The sequence below is a fragment of the Bos indicus genome, chromosome X (assembly GCF_029378745.1).
Source record: "Bos indicus isolate NIAB-ARS_2022 breed Sahiwal x Tharparkar chromosome X, NIAB-ARS_B.indTharparkar_mat_pri_1.0, whole genome shotgun sequence".
Lineage (NCBI taxonomy): Eukaryota > Metazoa > Chordata > Mammalia > Artiodactyla > Bovidae > Bos > Bos indicus.
This window is the reverse complement of record NC_091789.1, coordinates 6,318,791-6,342,388: the sequence shown is the minus strand read 5'-3', so window position 1 is coordinate 6,342,388 and position 23,598 is coordinate 6,318,791. Positions and strand designations below refer to the sequence as shown.

At 40.0% G+C, this 23,598-nt stretch overlaps 1 pseudogene; it reads right to left on the bottom strand.

Annotated features, from left to right (window-relative positions):
- Window positions 1-730: 730 nt before the first annotated feature.
- LOC109554753 (mRNA export factor pseudogene) lies at window positions 731-1,621 on the bottom strand (annotated as a pseudogene).
- Between the last annotated feature and the right edge of the window lie 21,977 nt (window positions 1,622-23,598).

Below are 23,598 nucleotides of genomic sequence, written 5' to 3'. Positions count from 1 at the left end.
TGCAAAACAAGGCACCCATCCCATTGCCAGGTATCATTTGTGTTTCACAGACATATGGATAACTCAAGGGGCATGCCAAAATGAATTCCAAAAAATTGTTGTAAACTGGGTGTAAATTTTTAATGGCAGAATATCTTGACACTAATCAAAACAGAATAAAGGTTACACTTGTATATTTCCAAACTAAATATCATCATCAAATTTATGAATACCTATTGAACACCTACAGTATGCAGGGATGATAACATTGAAGATGAAGGATTCCTGATACTCCACATACTTTTGACCAGTAGTAGCTAGAAAGTTAGGAGAAGGCAATGGAACCCCACTCCAGTACTCTTGCCTGGAAAATCCCATGGATGGAGGAGCCTGGTGGGCTGCAGTCCATGGGGTTGCTAGGAGTCGGACACGACTGAGCGACTTCACTTTCACTTTTCACTTTCATGCATTGGAGAAGGAAATGGCAACCCACTCCAGTGTTCTTGCCTGGAGAATCCCAGGGATGGGGGAGCCTGGTGGGCTGCCGTCTATGGGGTCGCACAAAGTCGGACATGACTGAAGCGACTTAGCAGCAGCAGCAGCTAGAAAGTTAAATTGTTAGTCGCTCAATCCATGTGCGAGTCTTAGGGGCCCCTTGGACTGCATCCTGCAAGGCTCCTCTGTCCATGGAACTCTCCAGGCAAGAATACTGGAGTGGGTAGCCATTCCCTTCTCCCGAGATCTTCCCAACTCAGGGATCAAACCTGGGCCTCCTCACTCTAGGCTGATTCTGTACCATCTGAGCAACTAGGGAAGCCCCTAGTAGTAAGCTGGAAGTGTACACAAATACATTTCTATTGTGATTGAAGCTGTAAAGCCAATATTGGCTGACCTAACTGCTCCAAAATTCTAGTTTGTTCTGGCATCTTTGTCCCAAAAGCTGCATCTACTATCAGATCCCATAGCTGCAAGGGTGCCTTGAACAGGATGGAACACAATTCCATTTACCACGTAGACATCTTGAGGAGCTGAAGTGTTGGTTCTGTTAGATTAATATTTAAAAGTGAAGTTATCTTTGGCAGGAATTGGGGGGTTGATGTAATGAATAGCAATTCTCCCCTCAATGCTTCCCAGGGCAAACCTGTTCAGCTTATTCTGTTTGTCTTTAAAAAACAGCCACATATTGATGCTGATGCTTCAGTGGAGACGCTATCCTCCTGAGTTCAGAAGGTTGATTCTCTAACTGATAGATAATCAGTTCCCTCTCTGTAGCTGCCACCCAGCCGTAGGATTATCATGTCAGCAGAGTGACACCTTTCAGGAAGTTGTAAAATCATCATAGGGGTTGATAATTGTGTATCCCCAAACTTCAAAGTCTTATCCTAGTTCCAGGTCATCACACAACTGTAGTTTGGTGTGGTGATCCAATGTATAGTTTTAACAGGAGTATCATGTTGCACAATGTGTCTATTGCCTGCCTGCTATTGAGGTCGCATGTTTTGGTAGTTTTATCACATGATGCTGTAAACACTTTGCTCCCATCATCACTCCAGCAGACATCTAGCACAGGCTAGGTGTGTATCTGCTGGGCTTTTGCAACAGTCTGTCCACTATCTTGAGCTTCCTGCTGCTGCTGCTGCTGCTAAGTCACTTCAGTCGTGTTCGACTCTGTGCGACCCCAAAGATGGCAGCCAACCAGGCTTTTCTGTCCCTGGGATTCTCCAGGAAAGAATACTAGAGTGGGTTGCCATTTCCTTCTCAATGCATGTATGCATGCTAAGTCACTTCAGTCGTGTCTGACTCTGTGTGACCCTATGGACAGCAGCCCACCAGGCTCCTCTATCCACAGGATTCTCTAGGCAAGAACACTGGAGTGGGTTGCCATTTCCTTCTCCAATGCATGCATGCTAAGTTGCTTCAGTCCTGTCCAACTCTGTGTGACCCCATGGACAGCAGCCCACCAGGCTCCTCTGTCCACAGGATTCTCTAGGCAAGAGTACTGGAGTGGGTTGCCATTTCCTTCTCCACTGAGCTTCCTAGCAGCAAACATCAACATCGTTAGCCCACGATCCTACAGAAGAAAGTTCCCCAGCAAGGTTGGTAGGCTAAAAGACAGACAACCAATCCTATCATCAGGAGAGGATGTGACCTCAATATCCTTCATAAAGTGAAAGTGAAAGTTGAAAGTCTCTCAGTCACGTCCGATCCTTTGTGACCTCATGGACTATACGGTTCATGGAATTCTCCAGGCCAGAATACTGGAGTGGGTTAACTGTTGAGTTCTCCAGGGGATCTTTCCAACCCAGGGATCAAACCCAGGTCTCCTGCATTGCAGGCAGATTCTTTACCCACTGAGCCACCAGGGAAGCCCTTCATATCTTTCATAAGGTTGTGATTTATCTGTGGTTGTGTTGCCAGACATGCTGGTCCTGCCAGATCCAAAACCCGAGCTTGTTCCAAACAGACTCATGCCATGGACAGAAGCCAGCAATAGAGAGCAGGAGGAGCTCGGGAGCCTGTGACTCTGCTTGGGCACAAAGGAGATGGAAGCAAGGCAGCAGGCCGGCTGAAGAAACTGCCCTCCAAATTTCTAAAAGCAAGATTTTCAACCATGGGATTTGGGGGCAAATACACCAGTGAACTGGAGAAGGTAATGGCACCCCACTCCAGCACTCTTGCCTGGAAAATCCCATGGACGGAGGAGCCTGGTGGGCTGCAGTCCATGGGGTCGCTAAGAGTCGGACACGACTGAGAGACTTCACTTTCACTTTTCACTTTCATGCATTGGAGAAGGAAATGGCAACCCAGTCCAGTGTTCTTGCCTGGAGAATCCCAGGGATGGGGGAGCCTGGTGGGCTGCCGTCTGTGGGGTTGCACAGAGTTGGACACGACTGAAGCGACTTAGCAGTAGCAGCAGCAGCCAGTGAACAGCATACTTCTCCTTCTGCCTCATCTTCTACGTCTAATCAACACCAATGTTTTATGAATTGTAACTCCTAAATATCACTGGAACATCACCATTCCTCTCCATCCATCCATATGTCACATCCTTAAGCAGAAGACACCCTCATCTCTTACCTGGACCTTCTCCTAACACGTCACCCTATACCAAGTCTTTCCCAATTCCAAACTACTTTTCATATCACAATATCATTAATCATTCTAAATAAAGCACAAATATAATCATTACCTCCACTGCCTTGCCTTCAGGCTTCCTGTTGCCTGCAAAGTTAAATTCAAATGGCATAGCAAGGCATGTGGGTACAAGTCTTATATTTTTTCACTAACCATCCCCATGTCTCTGTGGATATACTCCATGTTCTAATTAAACTAAACTGCTTACAGCTCCACACAAACTTATTTCCTCTCATCTGTCCATAGTTTAGCACATGCTAGTCTCTTTGCTAGGCACACCCTTCACCCCTTCACCTTCACTTTTTCTAAAGCTCACTTTACTCATTATTCAGGTCTCAGCTAAGACACCTTCCTTCAGGCAACCTCATTTGACTCTCAAAGACTGTGCTAAATATGGCTCCTAGTCATACCAGAATAATTTGTGATTCCTTGTTACCACTTAATCCCACTGTATTTTAATTGCTTGTTTGTCTAGCTTTTTCACTGGGCTGTAAATTCCATGAGAACAATTTTATCTTGCTAATCCTTATATCCTCAATCCCTAGTATAATGGTTCCACATAATCTGTCTTTGCTAATAGCCCTCCTATTTTAAATCCATAGTTTTTTTTTTTTTTTTTTTTTTTTTTTTTACTTCGAAGAATCGTGTCCAATCTGAAAATGGGGGTGCATTTGAATCTGGGGGAAGTGGACAGGTAACTTGGGTTACCAACATGTCCAGAAATTCAATCTATAAAATGATATACTATAGAGAGAGCTATGTCTTATAGGAATTTTTTTCCACTTTAGTACTACGAGGCACCCACAGAAGCTTTACGAGCATTTGCCCCCTCATTCACCAGTGTTGTACAAATTAAAAACATCCTGTCAAGGCAGAGAATCTTCTCCATAAGATGCAGAAAGGAAAGGACACCATTTTAGTACTTTACATGCACTGAACCAGATTAAAACGCACATCACAGGCAACCTGCTAATAGATTCTGAAGACAGAAAGAGATTCCGCCCTATATATCATCAAGCAGTTACAATGCATTACATACATGTTCTCAAGATTAACCATAATTTGTCTTTCCATAAGAGGACACTACAACACTGTTTCGTATGCATTCTTTCACAGTTCATCCCCAATTCATCTGGTATTGAGATAGCCATTTCTGTTAGCTAATTGCCTTTGTCTGAAGGAAAAACAAAACTCCTGTCACTAGTACAAGCATTTGGTTACAGCTCAGGAAAAGGCATTCCTACAGTAACAGGGAAACATTCACACTCTATATTCCTTGATGTTTACATTTCAAAGAGATGCTTCCCAGATGCTTAAGAAAAACACTCCTGGGTTGCAAAGCTAGCAAGTGGCTTACCTAGTCTTCAAACAGATCTACAGAGATATTAAAGGGAAAGGAGAAGGATTCACAAATAATAGATTTTTCACAGAAATATACTGAGAAAGGGAGAGGGAATTTTCCTCTTGGCAATGAGAAAAACCATTTTTTAAAAATCTACCCTTATACCAGTCAGCTCAAAGTTAGGTAGGCCTTTGTCTTTTCTTAATAAGCAGGCCTCCCTCAGAGAATATATGTCCTCTCTCACAATCTATGTATCTCACATAGTAGAAGAAATGTTTTGAGAAAGCTATACCCATGGCTTTAAAAATCATATATATGCTAATCAGGTGGCTTTAAAAAACATGTATGTGCTAATAAGGAGTCCAGATTATATTAGTAGTCTGGCCTTTCCCTTGAACTCAAGACTCAAACAGAAGAGAGATTAAAGCATTTAAAGATCAGGACTTCCCTGGTGGTCAGTGGTTAAGACTCCATGCTCCCAGTGGAGGCGGCCCAGGTTCAACACTGTTCAGGGAACTAAGATCTCACATGCTGTATGAGAAGGCCAAAATGAATAAATAAAAAAATACTCTACAAAATAAAATAAATAAAAATATTCAAACATTGATATTTCCTGGATATTGGGAAATCAGAAAAGACACCAGCCTATGTTCTATGTAGGTATGCTTTATATATGCAACTGTCTGATCAAAATTTCTACTTAATAATGAATTGGTGTCTTAAGTATATTGTGTGAAACTTCTATCCCTAAACTGCTCATAGCATGGTCTTCCCTGTACCAATAAAAGATAACCCTATTGCTTGGGCCAAAAAAGTAGGAGTCATCACTGATTCTTTCTCTTACACTTCACACCCAGCTTATAGGGAATCCTATCTTCTCCAATTTAAAAATGTGTCAGCAAATCTCAACATTTCTTATCTCCTGCACTGTTAAGACTCTAGTCAAAACTACCATCACTTTGGGGCCTGGATTACTGTAAAAACCTACTAACCTGTCTCCCTGCTTAACATCTTCTGCTCCTACATTCTCTTCTCCATACAAAAGCCAGAAAGATTTTCTTAAAAACCCCAAATCAGATCGTGTTTCTCTTCAGCTCAAACCTCTTAAGACTTCGCAATTCAATAGAGGATAACTTAAAGTCCATACAATGGCTGATAAGCCTCCACAAGGCCTCCCGTTATTTTTGTCATCTCATTTCCTATTCTCGTCCTTTTGCTCTCTTCACTGTATCCCCCTTGCCCGTTTGCTGTTCCTAAATCATGTGAGGCTTCAAACTGGCCTTGAAGCCTCAGACCTAGCTATTTCTTTGGTCTCGAACTCGTTCCTCAGCTATTGGCATGGCTCTCCTCTTCTTTCACCAATTTATAAAAGAACTTTTTAAATATATTCTGAGACACAATTTACATAGCATAATATTCTCTAAGTTAAAGTGTAAAATTCAGTGGGTTTTAGTATATTCACTGAGCTGTACAATCATCATCATTTTATAATTTGAGAAATTTTTCATCACCTCAAAAGGCTAGTTTGAACTCATTAAACAGCCACTTCTCCATACCTCCAGTTCCTTCAGTCCCAGGCAACCATTACCTTGCCTCTCTGTGGATTTGCTTACTCCTGTCATTTGTACAAATGAATTCATATAGTATGTGGTCATTTTGTGTCTGGCTTCTTTGACTTAGCATCATGTTTTTGAGGTTCATCCCTGGTCTCATAAGTATCACTACTTCATTCTTTTTATGGGTAAAAATACTTCATTGTATGTATATATGACAATTTGACTGTCTATTCATCTGTTGATGGGACAGGAACATTAACCTTTAAGTACTAAAACTATAAGTCAACATTAGTGCATCCACAATCATAACTGCTAATGGCGAGATTATATGTGGCATGCACAAAATGTTGTGAAGAATAATATTTAAATTATTTGCCAGCAAGTGTTTTTGTAAATAAAAGTCCCTTCTAGTTCTTGTTTTATTAAATATGTGAATACAGTGTTTTCATTAATGTCTTACCTCTGACAACTTGTATTTGGCATGGGTTCAGCTAGATATCTAGGACAGCAGTAGAGTTTTCAGTCCATTCCTGTCCATAACTGCAGTAGTCCACACAAGTTATAACCCTGGATACATTCTCAAATAAGAGAACACCAAGGCATCGCCCTCAGGAATTTCACTATCAGAGAAAAAGCTTTGCTACTATATTTTAATTTTTTTAAAACTGTTCTAGGCCCTATTCGGGGGCTTCCCTTGTAGCTCAGTTGGTAAAGAATCTGCATGCAGTGCAGGAGGCCTGGGTTCGATCCCTGAGTTGGGAAGATCCCCTGGAGAAGGAAATGGCATCCCACTCCAATATCCTTGCCTGGAAAAGTCTCATGGAGAGAGGAGCCTGGTGGGCTGCAGTCCACAGGGTTGCAAAGAATCGGGCACAACTGAGCGATTAACACTTACTTACTTACTTAGGCCCTATTCAGTGACGCATTCAACCCTGTACTAGACTTATGTGCTGTTCTCAGGGACAGCTGGGATGTTCTGAGAGGTCTTTATAACATCTTAACTCAGGGATTCACCCATCTGGGACTGATCTGCATAGTACTCTGCCTATGTGTCAGAAGACGGCCCTGGTTTGGGAAACACCCTGGGCTGCCTGCTTCCATCCACTTTCAGAGGCAGTTTGGTTAAGGTTAGAGTTTAAACAATCAATCTAAGGTAAACTAGCTTAGACTCTGCCCAAATATGACTTCGTCTTGAGGCTTTTAAATTAATATAATTTACACATCATGTAGTCCACCATTTCAAAGTGTACAGTTTTAGTAGCTTTCAGTCTATTTACAAGGTTGAACAACTATCACCATGATCTATCTTCAGAATATTTTCATCACCCTAAAAATAAACCCCATATACAGTAATAGTCATTCCTTACTCCTTTCCTCAGACTCCTAGCAACCACTAATCTACTTTCTATCTCTAAGGATTTTCCTATTCTGTACATTTCCTATAAATGCAACTTACAGTCTGTATCCTTTTGTGTTTGCTTAGTGTCTTTGAAGTTCATTCATGTTGTAGTATGTATCAGAATTCATTCCATTTCATGGTTCAGTAATATCTCATCCTATAGATATACAACATTTTGTTTACCCACACATCCACTGATGAGCATTTGATTTGTTTCAATTTTTTGAATATTAGAAATAATATTGCTATGAACACTGATATACAAATTTTTTAAAATTAAATTATTTTAAATTTATGTGGACATATTATCCACTTATTTTTGTTAAATCAAATTTCTCCTCTCGGCAAAGTGTCCTAATAGTCCTATTTAAAATAGCATTCCCTCTCTCTTCATGACATTTTTTATTCCTCTTCACTGGGCCGCATTTCTCTATACACCTGTGATCATCTGCTTCTTATTCATCTTTCTCCACTTGAATGCAAACTACATGAGGGCAGAGAATCTTATTTCTTTTGTTTAATGCTGTAACCTCAGTGCTAGTAAAGGCTCTTAGGCACAGCAGATACACAATATGAATTTTTAACACTTTCTGTCCCCTTTCTTCTGAACATTCACTGTCCTCACTGTCCCCTCTACACACATGGCTTGAAAAGTCAATTCTGGTAAGGTTTTACCCATTTACTTTCCATACCAAAGGAACTGGAAAGTGTATGTAGACATTCTCCAGACACTCCATTTCTGTTTCTAAAGAAAACAATGTGAGAGAACTGTCAACATCACATGAACTTTATAATATGGATGTTAAACACAGGAAGGTGGAGACAAAAGGCCTTAGATTTGAATCTGTAGTCTTCTGCCTTTTAGCTGTATGACCTTGAATAAGTGTCTTTACTATAATTTTCTCATGTGTGTAAAACAAGTAATAATTGTATCTATTTCATGGGGTACTTGTGAGGATACATGCATTAAAGAATGTGAAGTATTTATGACAGCATGAGATACCTCAGTTCAGTTCAATTCAGTCACTCAGTCGTGTTCAACTCTTTGCAACCCCATGAATCACAGCACGCCAGGCCTCCCTGTTCATCACCAACTCCCAGAGTCTACTCAAATTCAGGTCCATCAAGTCGGTGATACCATCCAGCCATCTCATCCTCTGTCATCCCCTTCTCCTCCTGCCCCCAATCCCTCCCAGCATCAGAGTCTTTTCCAATGAGTCAACTCTTCGCATGAGGTAGCCAAAGTATTGGAGTTTCAGCTTTAGCATCATTCCTTCCAAAGAAATCCCAGGGCTGATCTCCTTCAGGATGGACTGGTTGGATCTCCTTGCAGTCCAAGGGACTCTCAGGAGTCTTCTCCAACACCACAGTTCAAAAGCATCAATTCTTCGGCGCTCAGCTTTCTTCACAGTCCAACTCTCACATCCATACATGACCACAGGAAAAACCATAGCCTTGGCTAGACGGACCTTTGTTGGCAAAGTAATGTCTCTGTTTTTTAATATGCTATCTAGGTTGGTCATAACTTTCCTTCCAAGGAGTAAACGTCTTTTAATTTCATGGCAGCAATCACCATCTGCAGTGATTTTGGAGCCCCCAAAAATAAAGTTTCTCACTGTTTCCTCATCTATTTCCCATGAAGTGATGGGACCAGATGCCATGATCTTAGTTTTCTGAATGTTGAGCTTTAAGCCAACTTTTTTACTCTCCTCTTTCACTTTCATCAAGAGGCTCTTTAGTTCCTCTTCACTTTCTGCCATAAGGGTGGTGTCATCTGCATATCTGAGGTTATTGATATTTTTCCCCACAATCTTGATTCCAGCTTGTGCTTCTTCCAGACCACCATTTCTCATGATGTACTCTGCATAGAAGTTAAATAAGCAGGGTGACAATATACAGCCTTGACGTACTCCTTTTCCTATTTGGAACCAGTCTGTTGTTCCATGTCCAGTTCTAACTGTTGCTTCCTGACCTGCATACAAATTTCTCAAGAGGCAGGTCAGGTGGTCTGGTATTCCCATCTCTTTCAGAATTTTCCACAGTTTGTTGTGATCCACACAGTCAAAGGCTTTGGCATATCCAATAAAGCAGAGGTAGATGTTATTCTGGAACTCTCTTGCTTTTTCGATGATCCAGCGGATGTTGGCAATTTGATCTCTGGTTCCTCTGCCTTTTCTAAAACCAGCTTGAACATCTGGAAGTTCACGGTTCACGTATTGCTGAAGCCTGGCTTGGAGAATGTTGAGCATTACTTTACTAGCGTGTGAGATGAGAGTAATTGTGCGGCAGTTTGAGCATTTTTGGTATTGCCTTTCTTTGGGATTGGAGTGAAAACTGACCTTTTCCAGTCCTGTGGCCACTGCTGAGTTTTCCAAATTTGTTGGCATATTGATTGGAGCACTTTCACAGCATCATCTTTCAGGATTTGATATAGCTCAACTGGAATTCCATCAGATACCTAGTAATTAACTATTATTATCATCATCACCAGCAAATAAAAGGTAAAGCAACTCATAATTTTCTTTGCTTCACAATGGTAAGGAAGTATAAAATTTCCATCAATATATAAAAAAAGAAAAAGCATACACATTTTGATACTACCCAACTGACAAAGGCATTTCAAGTAAAGCCTATGAATAACAATGACAATAATTATTCCAACTAACAATTAATGAGAGGCAGTATAATATGGTAATCAAGAGCAGTCTCTGGAGCCACATTCAGTAAGTTCAGTTGTTCAAGTTGTGTCCGACTCTTTGCAACCCCATGGACTTCAGTATGCCAGGCCTCCCTGTTCATCACCAACTCTCGGAGTTTGCTGAAACTCATGTCCATTGAGTTGGTGAATTCATCCAACCATCTCATCCTCTGTCATCCCCTTCTCCTACTGCCTTCAACCTTTCCCAGCATCAGGGTCTTTTCAAATGTGTCAGTTCTTTGCATCAGGTGGCCAAAGTATTGGACTTTCAGCTTCAACATCAGTCCTTCCAATGTATATTCAGGACTGATTTCCTTTAGGATGGACTGGTTGAATCTCCTTGCTGTCCAAGGGATTCTCAAGAGTCTTCTTCAATACCATTGTTCAAAAGCAACAATTCTCTGGCACTCAGCTTTCTTTATAGTTCAACTCTCACATCCATACATGACCACTGGAAAAACCATAGCCTTGACTAGACAGACCTTTGTTGGCAAAGTAATGTCTCTGCTTTTTAATATGCTGTCTAGGTTGGTCATAACTTCTCTTCAAAGGAGCAAGTTTCTTTTAATTTCATGGCTGCAGTCACCACCTGCAGTGATTTTGGAGCCCAGAAAATACAGTCTGCCACAGTTTCCATTGTTTCCCCAACTATTTGCCGTGAAGGGATGGGACCAGATGCCATGACCTTAGTTTTCTGAATGTTGAGTGTTAACCTAACTTTTTCACTCTCCTCTTTCACTTTTATCAAGAGGCTCTTTAGTTCTTCTTCGCTTTCTGCCATAAGGGTGATGTCATCTGCATATTTGAGGTTATTTATATTTCTTCTGGAAATCTTGATTCCAGCTTGTGCATAAGCTGGAGCCACATTGCCTGGGCTCAAATATTATTACACTGCTTACTAGCCATGTGATCCTGGGCAAGTTATTTAACCTCTCTGTGCCTTGGTGTCTATAAAATGGGGAGATAACAGTACCTAGTTCATTGGATTTTTGGTAAGAATTAAAGATGTTTATACATGTAATGAGCTTAGTTCAGTGTCTGGCACCTGGCAAATGCCCACTATATTTTAGCTACTACTACTGGGTACTATGTTATACACAAAGACCTTCACCATGACTATACAAAAGTAAATCAAATCACTCTCAAACACTCTACATATGCTGTGCCAATAAGAATGGTTTAAGTCACACTGCATTTCTATCTTCTTGACTCAACTAAAACCTAGAATGTGGTAAATAATGGATAAATGCTTATGGATGGAAGAAAAGGAGGGCAGAAAGCAGTAGGCTTCAGGCATTGCTGCTGCTCTGTCCCAGAGTCTACCACTTTGTTTTTGCTTAGGCGCTAAGTCCTATCCAACTCTTTGCGACTAACTGTAGCCCTCCAGGCTCCTCTATCCATGGTATTTCCCAGGGAAAAAAATACTGGAGTGGATTGCCATTTCCTCCTCCAGGGGATCTTCCTGACCCATGGGTTGAACTCGCATCTCTGTATTGGCAGTTGGATTCTTTACCACTGAGCCACAACGGAAGCCCAGAGTCTTACCACATTGTTGTTCAGTCACTTAAATCATGTCCGATTCTTTGCAATACCATGGACTGCAGCTGGACACCAGGCTTCTCTGTCCTTCACTATCTCCCAGAGTTTGTTTAAACTCATGTCCATTGAGTTGATGATCTGCCATATATCTACTTGTTTTATATATAGTCTTCTTACTCATGTAATTCCTCATGTTCTGATTTCTTAAGCTTCTAGTATTTAGAGCTAACAGAGGTGGCAGAGTGGTTTCAGAGGCCCTTGCCATACATATGTCCAGAATAGTTAAGCCTCAATGTGTAAGCTTCCCATACATCATTTTATATCTCTACCATGGTTTTAATGAACGAACTAAATGGGCAAATCCTTAATTTGCAATAAATTCATAAATAATGATGCCGATCCTAAACTGGGAAACAGGAGGACCTGTCTATGGAATTTTAAGATAGACTTTAAATTACCAGGAGAAGGCTGATTTCTGTGATAAAGAAGTAATGAAATGAAACAGGCTATTTTATAATAAGAATGGCCAACATCTGTCAGAGTCATCATGAGACACCAGCATAGCACAGCCTTAATTTTTTACATGATGGACTCAAAACTACTGGATAGTGGAGGTCTTAAATCCCTTATTTGTATTTATGATTTTATGCTTAAAATGAGCTGTCAGTATCAAAATTGGGTAGTTGACAGTTACACAGAAAACTGAAAATCAAAAGTCGGGCAAAGAAAATACCTATCATCTTCTGAAGTTTCCCTCCCAAACCTGATTTGGATTATAATTTGCTATATGCCATCTAAACTTTTTGTTATTATGAAAACACAATATCCAGAGAGTTTCTTGTTTCTCGTGAAGAAAATATGGCTGTGGCAAAATATTAATGATCAGTGAATTCTACTTCAGGCCTCCAAACACAATTGTATTAATTTGAGTGGTTAAGAGGAGCAGAAAAAAAGATGATTCTATAACTTTATCCACAGAAATGGTATCTACTACTAGTCCCCAAGCTATGCCAGGGCGTCTACACTTTTCAAATAATAAAACAAGCCAAATATGAAAATAGAAGCATGTATTTTCCCATGTTTGATGATAATGCCCCTAATCTTCAGTGAAGTAAGAACAGTGACCCAAGAGTTTCAGGGTAGCAAAGAATAGAACTTCTCAGCTAGATGTGACAAACTACAAATAGGAACATATATATATTCACTGGATACTCTCAGGAACACTGGGCTCTCCTTAACTTCTGAATTTACCATTATCTTTGATTTGGGTATTCTCCTAAATCTATCTTTACCTAATTGACCCCTTTTGGGAGATCAACCCTGAATATTCATTAGAAAAACTGATGCTGAAGCTGAAGCTCCAACCCGTTGGCCACCTGATGTGAAGAGCTGACTCACTGGCCTGATGTTGGGAAAGAATAAAGGCAGCAGGAGAAGTGGGTGACAGAAGATGAGATGGTTAGACGGCATCATGGACTAAATGGAAATGAGTTTGAGCAAACTCTGGGACATAGAAAAGGACAGAAAAGCCTGGTGTGCTGCAGTAATTGTCTTCAGGATGGACTAGTTGGATCTCTTTGCAGTCCAAGGGGACTCTCAAGAGTCTTCTTCAATACCACAGTTCAAAAGCATCAATTCTTCAGTGCTCAGCATTCTTTATGGTCCAAATCTCACATCCGTACATGACTCCTGGGAAAACCATAGCTTTGACTAGATGGACCTTTGTCAGCAAAGTAATGTCTCTGCTTTGTACTATGCTGCCTAGGTTGGTCATAGCTTTTCTTACAAGGAGCAAGTGGCTGCAGTGATTTTGGAGCCCAAGAAAATAAAGTCTGTCACTGTTTCCACTGCTTTCCCATCTATTTGCCATAAAGTGCTTACTCCTTGGAAAGAAAGTTATGACCAACCTAGATAGCATATTAAAAAGCAGAGACATTACTTTGCCAACAAAGGTCCATCTAGTCAAAACTTTGGTTTTTCCAGTAGTCATGTATGGATGTGAGAGTTGGACTATAAGAAAGATGAGCACCAAAGAATTGATGCTTTTTGAACTGTGGTGTTGGAGAAGACCCTTGAGAGTCCCTTGGACAGCAAGGAAATCTAACCAGTCCATCCTAAAGGAAATCAGTCCTGAGTGTTCATTGGAAGGACTGATGCTGAATCTGAAACTCCAATACTTTGGCCAGCTGATACGAAGAGCTGACTCATTTGAAAAGACCCTGTTGCTGGGAAAGATTGAAGGTGAGAGGAGAAAGGGATGACGGATGCTGAGATGGTTGGATGGCATCACTGACTCAATGGACATGAGTTTGAGTAAACTCCAGGAGTTTGTGATGGACAGGGAGGCCTGGCATGCTGTGGTCCATGGGGTCATGAAGAGTCGGACACGACGGAGTGACTGAACTGAACTGAACTGATGGAACCAGATGCCATGACCTTAGTTTTTTGAATGTTGATTTTTAAGCCAGCTTTTTCACTCTCCTCTTTCACTTTCACCAAGAAGCTCTTTAGTTCCTCTTTGCTTTCTGCCATAAGGGTGGTGTTATCTGCATATCTGAGGTTATTAATATTTCTCCCTGGAATCTTGATTCTAGCTGATGCTTTATCAAGTCCAGCATTTTACATGATGTACTCTGCATATAAGTTAAATAAGCAAGGTGACAATATACAGCCTTGATGTACTCCTTTCCCAATTTGGAACCAGTCCTTTGTTTCATGTCCAGTTCTAACCATTGCTTCTTGACCGGCAAATATATTTCTCAGGAGGTAGGGAAGTTGGTCTGGTATTCCCATCTTGTTAAGAATTTCCCACAGTTTGTTGTGATGCACACAAAGGTTTTTGCATAGTCAATAAAGCAGAAGTAGATGTTTTCCTGTAATTCTCTTGCTTTTTCAATGATCCAATAGATGCTGGCAATTTGATCTCTGGTTCCTCTGCCTTTTCTAAATCCAATTTGAACATCTGGAAGTTCTTGACTCATGTACTATTGAAACCTGTCTTGGAGAATTTTAAGCATTACTTTGCTAGCATGTGAGATAAATACAATTGTGAGGTAGTTTGAACTTTCTCTGACATTGCCTTTCTTTGGGATTGGAATGAAAACTGACCTTTCCAGTCCTGTGGCCACTGCACAGTTTTCCAAATTTGCTGGCATATTGAGTACAGCATGTTAACAGCATCATCTTTTAGGGTGTGGAGAGAGGGATTTGGCTATTTAAAGGCCCTCAAGGAAACAAGGTTTCCTGGTTTGTTCTGCAGCCATGGTCATTTAATTCAATTCATTTCAACCCAACAATGATTTATCAAGCACATAAGTGGTGAAAGTTTTACTCACTGAGTTGTGTCCAACTCTTTGAGACCACATGGACTGTAGCCTTTCCAGGCTTCTCTGTCCATGGAATTCTCCAAGCAAGAATACTGGAGTGGGTTGCCATTCCCTTCTCCAGGGAATCTTCTCACCCCATGTATCAAACCTGGGTCTCGTGCACTACAGGCAGGTATTTTTACCATCTGAGCCACCAGGAAAGCCTATATAACTGAACATGAGTGTTCATCCAACATGAGTGTTGGATGCCACTGTGGAGAAAGAGATACAAAATACTGCTCCCACCCTTGAGAAACTCATAACTTCGCTGTTTTAACAAGCATATAGTGGAGTTGAGTAAACATACCAGGTAATACATGATTAAGCATGCAAGTGAATGGTACAAATTCTGAAGCAGTTTATAGGAGGGGTCAGTTCAGTTCAGTCACTCAGTCATGTTCGACTCTTTGCGACCCCATGAATCACAGCACGCCAGGCCTCCCTGTCCATCACCAGCCCCCAGAGGTCACCCAAACTCATGTGCATCGAGTTGGTGATGCCATCCAACCATCTTATTTTCTGTCATGCCCTTCTCCTCCTGCCCACAATCCCTCCCAGCATCTGGGTTTTTCCAATTAGTCAACTCTTTGCATGAGGTGGCCAAAGTATTGGAGTTTCAGCCTCAGCATAAGTCCTTCCAATGAACACCCAGGACTGGTCTCCTTTAGAATGGACTGGTTGGATCTCCTTGCAGTCCAAGGGACTCTCAAGAGTCTTCTCCAGCACCACAGTTCAAAAGCATCAATTCTTCAGAGCTCAGCTTTCTTCACAGTGCAACTCTCACATCCATACATAACCACTGGAAAAACCATAGCCTTGACTAGACGGACCTTTGTTGGCAAAGTCATGTCTCTGCTTTTTAATACGCTATCTAGGTTGGTCATAACTTTCCTTCCAAGGAGTAAGCGTCTTTTAATTTCATGGCTGCAATCACCATGATTATCACAATTATAGTAGGGTAAGCTCTGGTATATTGAACCAATCATAAATGACTTTGGAGAAGAAATGGAATGTGAGATGGGTTGCTTAAAATACAGTAGAAGTTGAATCATGTGCTATTTGAAAATATTCTACCTATTAATTGGAAGAGGGCTTCCCTGATGGCTCAGAGGGTAAAGAATCTGCCTGCAATGCATGAGACATAGATTCTGTCCCTGGGTCAGGAAGATCCCCTGGAGCAGGAAATGATAACCCACTGAAGTATTCTTGCTTGGATAATCCCATGATAGAGGAGACTGGCAGGCTACTTTTCATGGGGTCAGAAAGTCAGACACAGCTGAGTGACTGCTGCTGCTGCTGCTAAGTCGCTTCAGTCGTGTCCGACTCTGTGCGACCCCTGAGATGGCAGCCCACCAGGCTCCCCCGTCCCTGGGATTCTCCAGGCAAGAATACTGGAGTGGGTTGCCATTTCCTTCTCCAATGCATGAAAGTGAAAAGTGAAAGTGAAGTCACTCAGTCATGTCCGACTCTGAGTGACCCCATAGATTGCAGCCTACCAGGCTCTTCCATCCATGGGATTTTCCAGGCAAGAGTACTGGAGTGGGGTGCCATTGCCTTCTCTGCAACTGAGTGACTAAACACACGTTAATTGGAAATAGCAACAGTGATCAAAATGTTATGAAATTTTGGTTGACAACTAGTATTTCTGATACTAGTTTTTTAGAAACTAACTGTAAAAATTGTAGTCAAGTTGCTTAGACAATCTGGACCTCAGGTTTTCTTCATAGGATGAGGGGATATGGCTAAATGATTTCTAAGGACACTGGGAGCAACACCATGTTCAGGCTGTGATTCAGTGACTGATTCCATGCTCTGATGAATTATGTGCTTGAAGAGAACAACTGCCTCTCTTTTAAAATGATTGTAATTTTCATCTTTCACTGGTTCAGGCTAAGCTTTACACTTCATATAGCAGTCTTTGTATAAGTCTGAAACACAGACTCTTACAGTGCCAGTCTGGTTACATGAATACATGAAGTGAATGGAGTGTTTAAAAACAGGATTTGGTGAAAGCTGTTCAATAGACTTCCTGCCAGAGCTAGAGCTAAGGATGAATATGAGATCCCTGTGGTAAGATTGTTTAAAAAAAAAAAAAGCCATAGATCTGGATTTTTAGGTGAAATCTTTGGAGTTTTACATTTCTTTTAAACCATATGGAGGTCTATGCCCTCTTGCTGAAGCAGTGCATGTGTAGTGCATATGCCAAAAGAAGCCCAAGGACTACCAGTTTGAAAGCCCTCTTGCAGTACACACTCCCTACTATTCAGGATAAAATTCATGCATAGGTTTATTGACAGACAATCATGTTGTCGATTCACATAACTCAAGATGAAAACTTTCTTTCATACACAGATGACTCGTTTGACTGAGCATCAGGAAGGCAAGAAACTGGAGACAGTCATGGGGTTGAATTTACCCCAAGCCACAACAAGTATCTGCTCACATTAACTCCCTTGAACCAATAGTATATACTTATAAGCTGGCTGGCTGGCTAGAGCCAATATAAGATAGTAGAACCTTTCTTCTCTGCATAAATTATTCCATACCATGGGGCAGGAATCAGTCCAGTATGTGGCATTTGAAATTCTCAAATAGAAAACATTTCATGTTTCACTTAAACCCATTTTAGAAATTAGCTTTAATCTACCTGCTTTGTGGCAGCTGCTGCTAACAGATAGTTAATAAAGACGGAGTGAATCCTTCTTCCCCATGCCCTGCTCTTCAATGCTTATTTCATCAATAGCCGCCTATGAAAAATAAATGGATCCCAAACTTAGGGAAGTTGCTTTATTTGCTTTTTAAACTTCATAAAGTAATCTATGCTGAGAGATACGTAAGTCAACAGAGGCGCTTAAATCATCACCACAGTTTCATTAACTTGACTAGAATCAATAGGCATGGTCCTGGGGACGGTGGATAAAACAGAATACTAAACCCAAATACACAACAACATATTTGAAGTATGACTTCAAGATGGAAGTAACATTCACTTGATAAGATTGAGAAACAGGAGGTTCCAGTTGTATTACTTCCTAGAAAAGGATCTCTCTCTCCAGCTCACAGACTGTCTTGTTTCCTCCAGGGTCTTCTATTGCTAGGAGGTCAAAAAGAAAGATTTCAGCTCTGGGGTTCTGTTGCATTTGCACGTGCAAGGACTGTCACTTGGAACATTCTTAAAGGGACACACAAGGAGCTGAGCTCCACACTATCAGAAGCTGGCTTATCTGGAATATAAATCTTCATGACATTATTATGTTTTTTCTAAGGCTTGTTCCCAACTGTCTAAAATGTTGGCTTGACTCTACAGCTCGTTGTTTATTAAAATTCATCTCACAAACACAATGTATAGCTATTATCAGAAAAGGGCAATAGTTGAGATGGAATTGGAAAATGATTAAAAAACAAAGGGGAACACACAAAAACAATAGCCCAGAGGAAATGAAATTTTTTAGCTTATTCACAGAGAGAAATGTATATCTGAGATGTGACCCAGGCATCACTCCCTACTAATATAAGAAATAAACACATCTTCTGTGTTAGTACTAGAGGCCATGGGAAAAATATGCAATTTTTCCACAATGTAAGTTAAATGTAGAAAGAGAAGGAGCTATCAAAAGTACCATACAGTACTCCAAGACTTTGCAATGCTCTTCTCCATGCCAACATTATTATACATGTTATAACACTTCTATACATATTGTTCTCCCTGTGTAGGATGCATTATTCCTTCAATTAAGGTGATTTACATCATTAAGCACCTACTCTGTACATAGTAAACTGCTAATCACTAGTCACTGACAATTCTGGAATAAATAGGGTATGGTCCTTCCCTAACAGAGACTCTAATTTCACATTGCCTAGGCAACGGCAACCCACTCCAGTACTCTTGCCTGGAAAATCCCATGGGCGGAGGAGCCTGGAAGGCTGCAGTTCATGGGGTCGCAAAGAGTCGGACACGACTGAGCGACTTCACTTTCACCTGTCACTTTCCTGCATTGGAGAAGGAAATGGCAACCCACTCCAGTGTTCTTGCCTGGAGAATCCCAGGGACAGGGGAGCCTGGTGGGCTGCCGTCTCTGGGGTCGCACAGAGTCGGACATGACTGAAGCAACTTAGCAGCAGCAGTATATGTTCAAACTACATCTGTGAATGTATTTAAAACTTGGCTTTAGACTTCTGTCTCCTAATACAAAGCTTTTTACCACCACCCCCAATATTAATTTATGAAGGTTATACATTATGAATGACATTTAATTTCTTCTGTTTGCTTGCCACTTTGACTTCATATTGACTCAAATATGTATGTGTATCTACGCAGCTGAATGCTAAGCTCTTCAAAGGGATTGACTAGTCAAAGTATATATATATGAAGGAGTGTGAGAATGGCATCAAGTGGTTAACTCCACAACTGCCATAGAATGAAAACATCTTATGTAATTCTGTTTCTAAACTCAACTCTAAACTCAATGCAAATTTTCATTATGAGTAAAATAATAATTTATATCCATAAGAAGACAGGTGGCTTAGAGGAAAAGAGTATTACATATGATGAGTGAAAACAGATTCAAGGGCTGTTATTTGGTTTACTGTATGACTTAGGGCAAATCACTTCAAATCTCTGAGCTACAATTTCCATCTCTGTAAAACTGGATAAAAAACATCAGCCTTCCCCTCCTCTTACTTGGAGTTGTGAGACTAAAATTAGAAACCATGAAGTATATATCAATTTCTAGTCATTTCCATTAAATATTATTACTGGCTTTTAATAAAAATTATTACATTTTAATAACAACATTCTGTCATGAATTCTCTTCTTATTCTATTACTTCAATATTTCTTCTTTTATTACATTGTATTACATCCATGTTCCAAAAAATTCCAAATAAATAAGGTGATGAGATATGCCTATACGTGGTTTTGTATTTAGTCTAGGAACTCACAAATTTATTTTCAATTATCCTTTTAAAAAATTCATCTCTTTAACAAACAAAAGGAATCGAGGTATTCCAGGTGATCACATATTCTGTTAATAAAGCTACTATATGTGACACATCTAAGTAACAATTTTGAAAAATATATGACATAATAGGTTACCCTGATAACAATTTAAGTTTTTATGACTGAGAAGGACATCAAAAATTGACAAAATTTTCCTAAAATTCATATGGAAATGCAAAGGATCCAAAATAGTTAAACGAATCTTGGTAAGAACAAAGTTGGAAGACTTGCATTTCCTGATTTCAAAACATATTTTGCAGCTGCAGCAATCAAGACAATGTAGTACTTGCATAAGGATAGACATACAGACCAATGGAACCAAATTGAGAGTCCATAATTAAATCCTTGTTGATTTTCAAAAAGGATGCCAAGATGATTCAATGGGGAAGGAATTCAACAAATTCTTCTGGGACAAATAGCTATATCACAAGCTGAGAAGTTTGGCTCCAAGCTAAAATCCTATAGTGACCTTTCAGGGTAGACCATAAGCAACTGTGAAGGTTTGATCTGGCAGGCCTAATGGAGGAAAGCTGCCTTCTCCACACCAGATGTGGTAGACAGGCAGTGTATTTCAAGCTCTGAAGGGAACTGCAGTCAGAGCCAACACGGGCCAGGATACTATGCACATCTATATTCCTATCTCATGTGCCTCAATGGGACTTACTTATCAAGGGCCTTATCTCCATTGTTTAGTACACTTTTGACTCCCAAACCTTCCACTTCTCCCTCTCCTCAGTCCTTGGGTCCATAAAATGGCAAGAACCTTTTGTTTGACCTCTTGCTTATACTATCACAGTAAGAGAATAAAGCTATGATGGTTAATTTCAACTTGACTTGTTATCATAATTCACTACTGTGACATCTCATACATGTAAAAGAATGAAGTTGAACCCCTAGCTCAGAATGGATCACAGACATTAATGTAAGAGCTAAAGATACAAACTTCTTAGAACAAAAAATAGGTGTAAATCACCAGACCTCAGGTTATACAAAGCCATCTTATACAGGGCACCAACAGTAAAAGTAACAAAAGAAAAAGATAAAAAGGACTGTGTCAAGGCTTCCATGATAGCTCAGTTGGTAAAGAATTTGCCTGCAGTGCAGGAGACCGCGGTTGGATTCCTGGATGGGGAAGATCCTCTGGAGAAAGGATAGGCTACCCACTCCAGTATTCTTCCGCTTTCCTTGTGGTTCAGCTGGTAAAGAATCCGCCTGCAATGCGGGCAACCTGGGTTAAATTTAAAACCTTTGTGTTTCAGAGGAAACCATGAAGAAAGTGAAAAAACAATGCAGGTAATGAGAGAATATATTTTCCCATCATGTCTCTTATAAGGGATTTGCATCCAGAATGCATACAAATACTTATGTGCATGCGTGCTAAGTTGCTTCAGTCGTGTCTGACTCTACACTACCCTATGGACTGTAGCCCCCCAGGCTCCTCTGTCCATGTGATTCTCCAGGCAAGAATACTGGAGTGGGTTGCCATGCCCTCCTCCAGGGGATCTTCCTGACACAGTGATCAAACCTGTGTCTCTTACACAGGTTTGCATTGGCAGGCAGGTTCTTTACCACTAGCACCACCTGACTTTTAACTAAACACTAAAAAGATTAAAAAAAAAAAACAATTAAAAATCTATAAAGGATCTGAAAATATATTTCTCCAAGGAAGATATACAAATTGGCAATACATACATAAAAAGATGCCTAACATCATTAGCCATCAGGTAAATTGCAAAATAGAGCCACCCTGAGATACTGCTTCACATCCACTAGGTTAACTAAAAATTAAAAGGATAAACAGTAGCAAATGTTGGTGAGGATGTAGAGAAACTGAAACCCTCAGATACTGCCAGTGGTATTATAAAATGGTTCAACTACTATGGGAAACAGGCAGTTTTCCAAAAAAAGCATAGAGTTACAGCTACTGCCACCTGGGAAGCCCTATGGTATGAAATAGTGATTCAATTTCTGAGTATATAAGAGAAATGAAAATACATTACTGCACAAAAAATTGTTCATGGATGGTCATATCAGCACTATTAATAATAGCCAAAATGTGGAAACAATCTTAATGCCCATCAACTGATCAATGAAGTTTAAAGATATGGTATATCCATATAACAGAATAGTATTCAGTTTTACAAGGGAATAAAGTAGATTCTTTATATAAAGTGACCAGAAATAGGGAAATCCAGAGATAGAAAAAAGATTAGTTACTGCTAAGGTTTGAATGGAAAGGGGATATGGGGAGTTACTGTTAATGAGTACAAAGTGTCTTTTTGGAGTGATGAAAATGTCCTAAACTTAGATAGTGATGGTTGCAGAACCTATGAATGAAAAAAAAAATTGAATTTACTATTTAAAAGGGTGAATTTTATGGTATGTGAATTTTCCTGTAGGCTTCTTTGTGATGAGTATTAGCAAAGTCAGTTGTCATAACATTTAACAAAACAACCAAAATGCTTGTTAAGAGAACCTAATATCTGGTAGAACTCCTGACAAATCCCTTTTATTGTTTCTTTATTCATGCACACACAAACCTTTTCTCCATGCCCAGAAATAACTAATTTCCAAAATAGTATCATCTGAGCCACAGAATGATGTAATAAATAATGGGTTTCTACCAAAAAGACCAGGATGCTAGTCCCCAATTTTGTTATCTTATCAATGTATGTAAGTAATAAACCTCTCTCATTCCAACATCCATCAAACTGGAGTTCATTGCTTGGTGAGCGATACATTGCTTGGTGAGAATGTAGTAGCCACAGTGGGAAAGAATCTGGCAGTTCCTCAAAAAGTTAAAAGTTAACGTGGAATTACCCTATAATCCAACAAATTTACTCAAATTGAAAGCAGGTATTTAAAAAACAAATGTACAAGACAGTTTATAATAGTTTATTCATAATAGCCAAAAACTGTAAATAACATGAATATCTGTCAACAGATGAATGGGTAACCATTTGTAAGATATACACACAACACCCATAAACAATGGAATATTATTCATCCATAAAAATGGAATAAAGCACTGAGACATGGTATAATATAAATGAACCTTGAAAACATTTTGCTAAGAAGCAAGACACAAAATGTAACATTTAATTCTACTTATATGAAATATCTAGCATTGGCAAATTTTATGGGAAAAAAGTGGGAAAGGATTATTTTGTCTAAAAGATTATCTTCAAATATGTCTTCTATGAAGATTATCTTCAAACACATGAATCCCTAGCCTCATATACACTAAGACTGTGGCTAGATATCAACTATTTGAAAAATTGGTATCAGATGAAATTCCAAAACTAGTGTGAAAGTTTCATCCAAAAAGGGAATGAATTCATTGATGAGGGTGTGTAAAATAGTCACTCTCTTTCTTGCACCATCTAAATTAATCTAAAACACCCAGATGGTTGACTTATTTTTTCTTTTTCCATTCAGATATTTTTCCTTCTTTCCTCGGGCTCTCTTTTGTTCTCTCTCCCTCTAATATTAAAAGCAAAATCAGGACAAACAGAATCTCCTAGAGCTTCCAGGAAATAGACAAGGTCATCAGTTGCTCATAATCAATGTAAACCGATCCTAAAAAT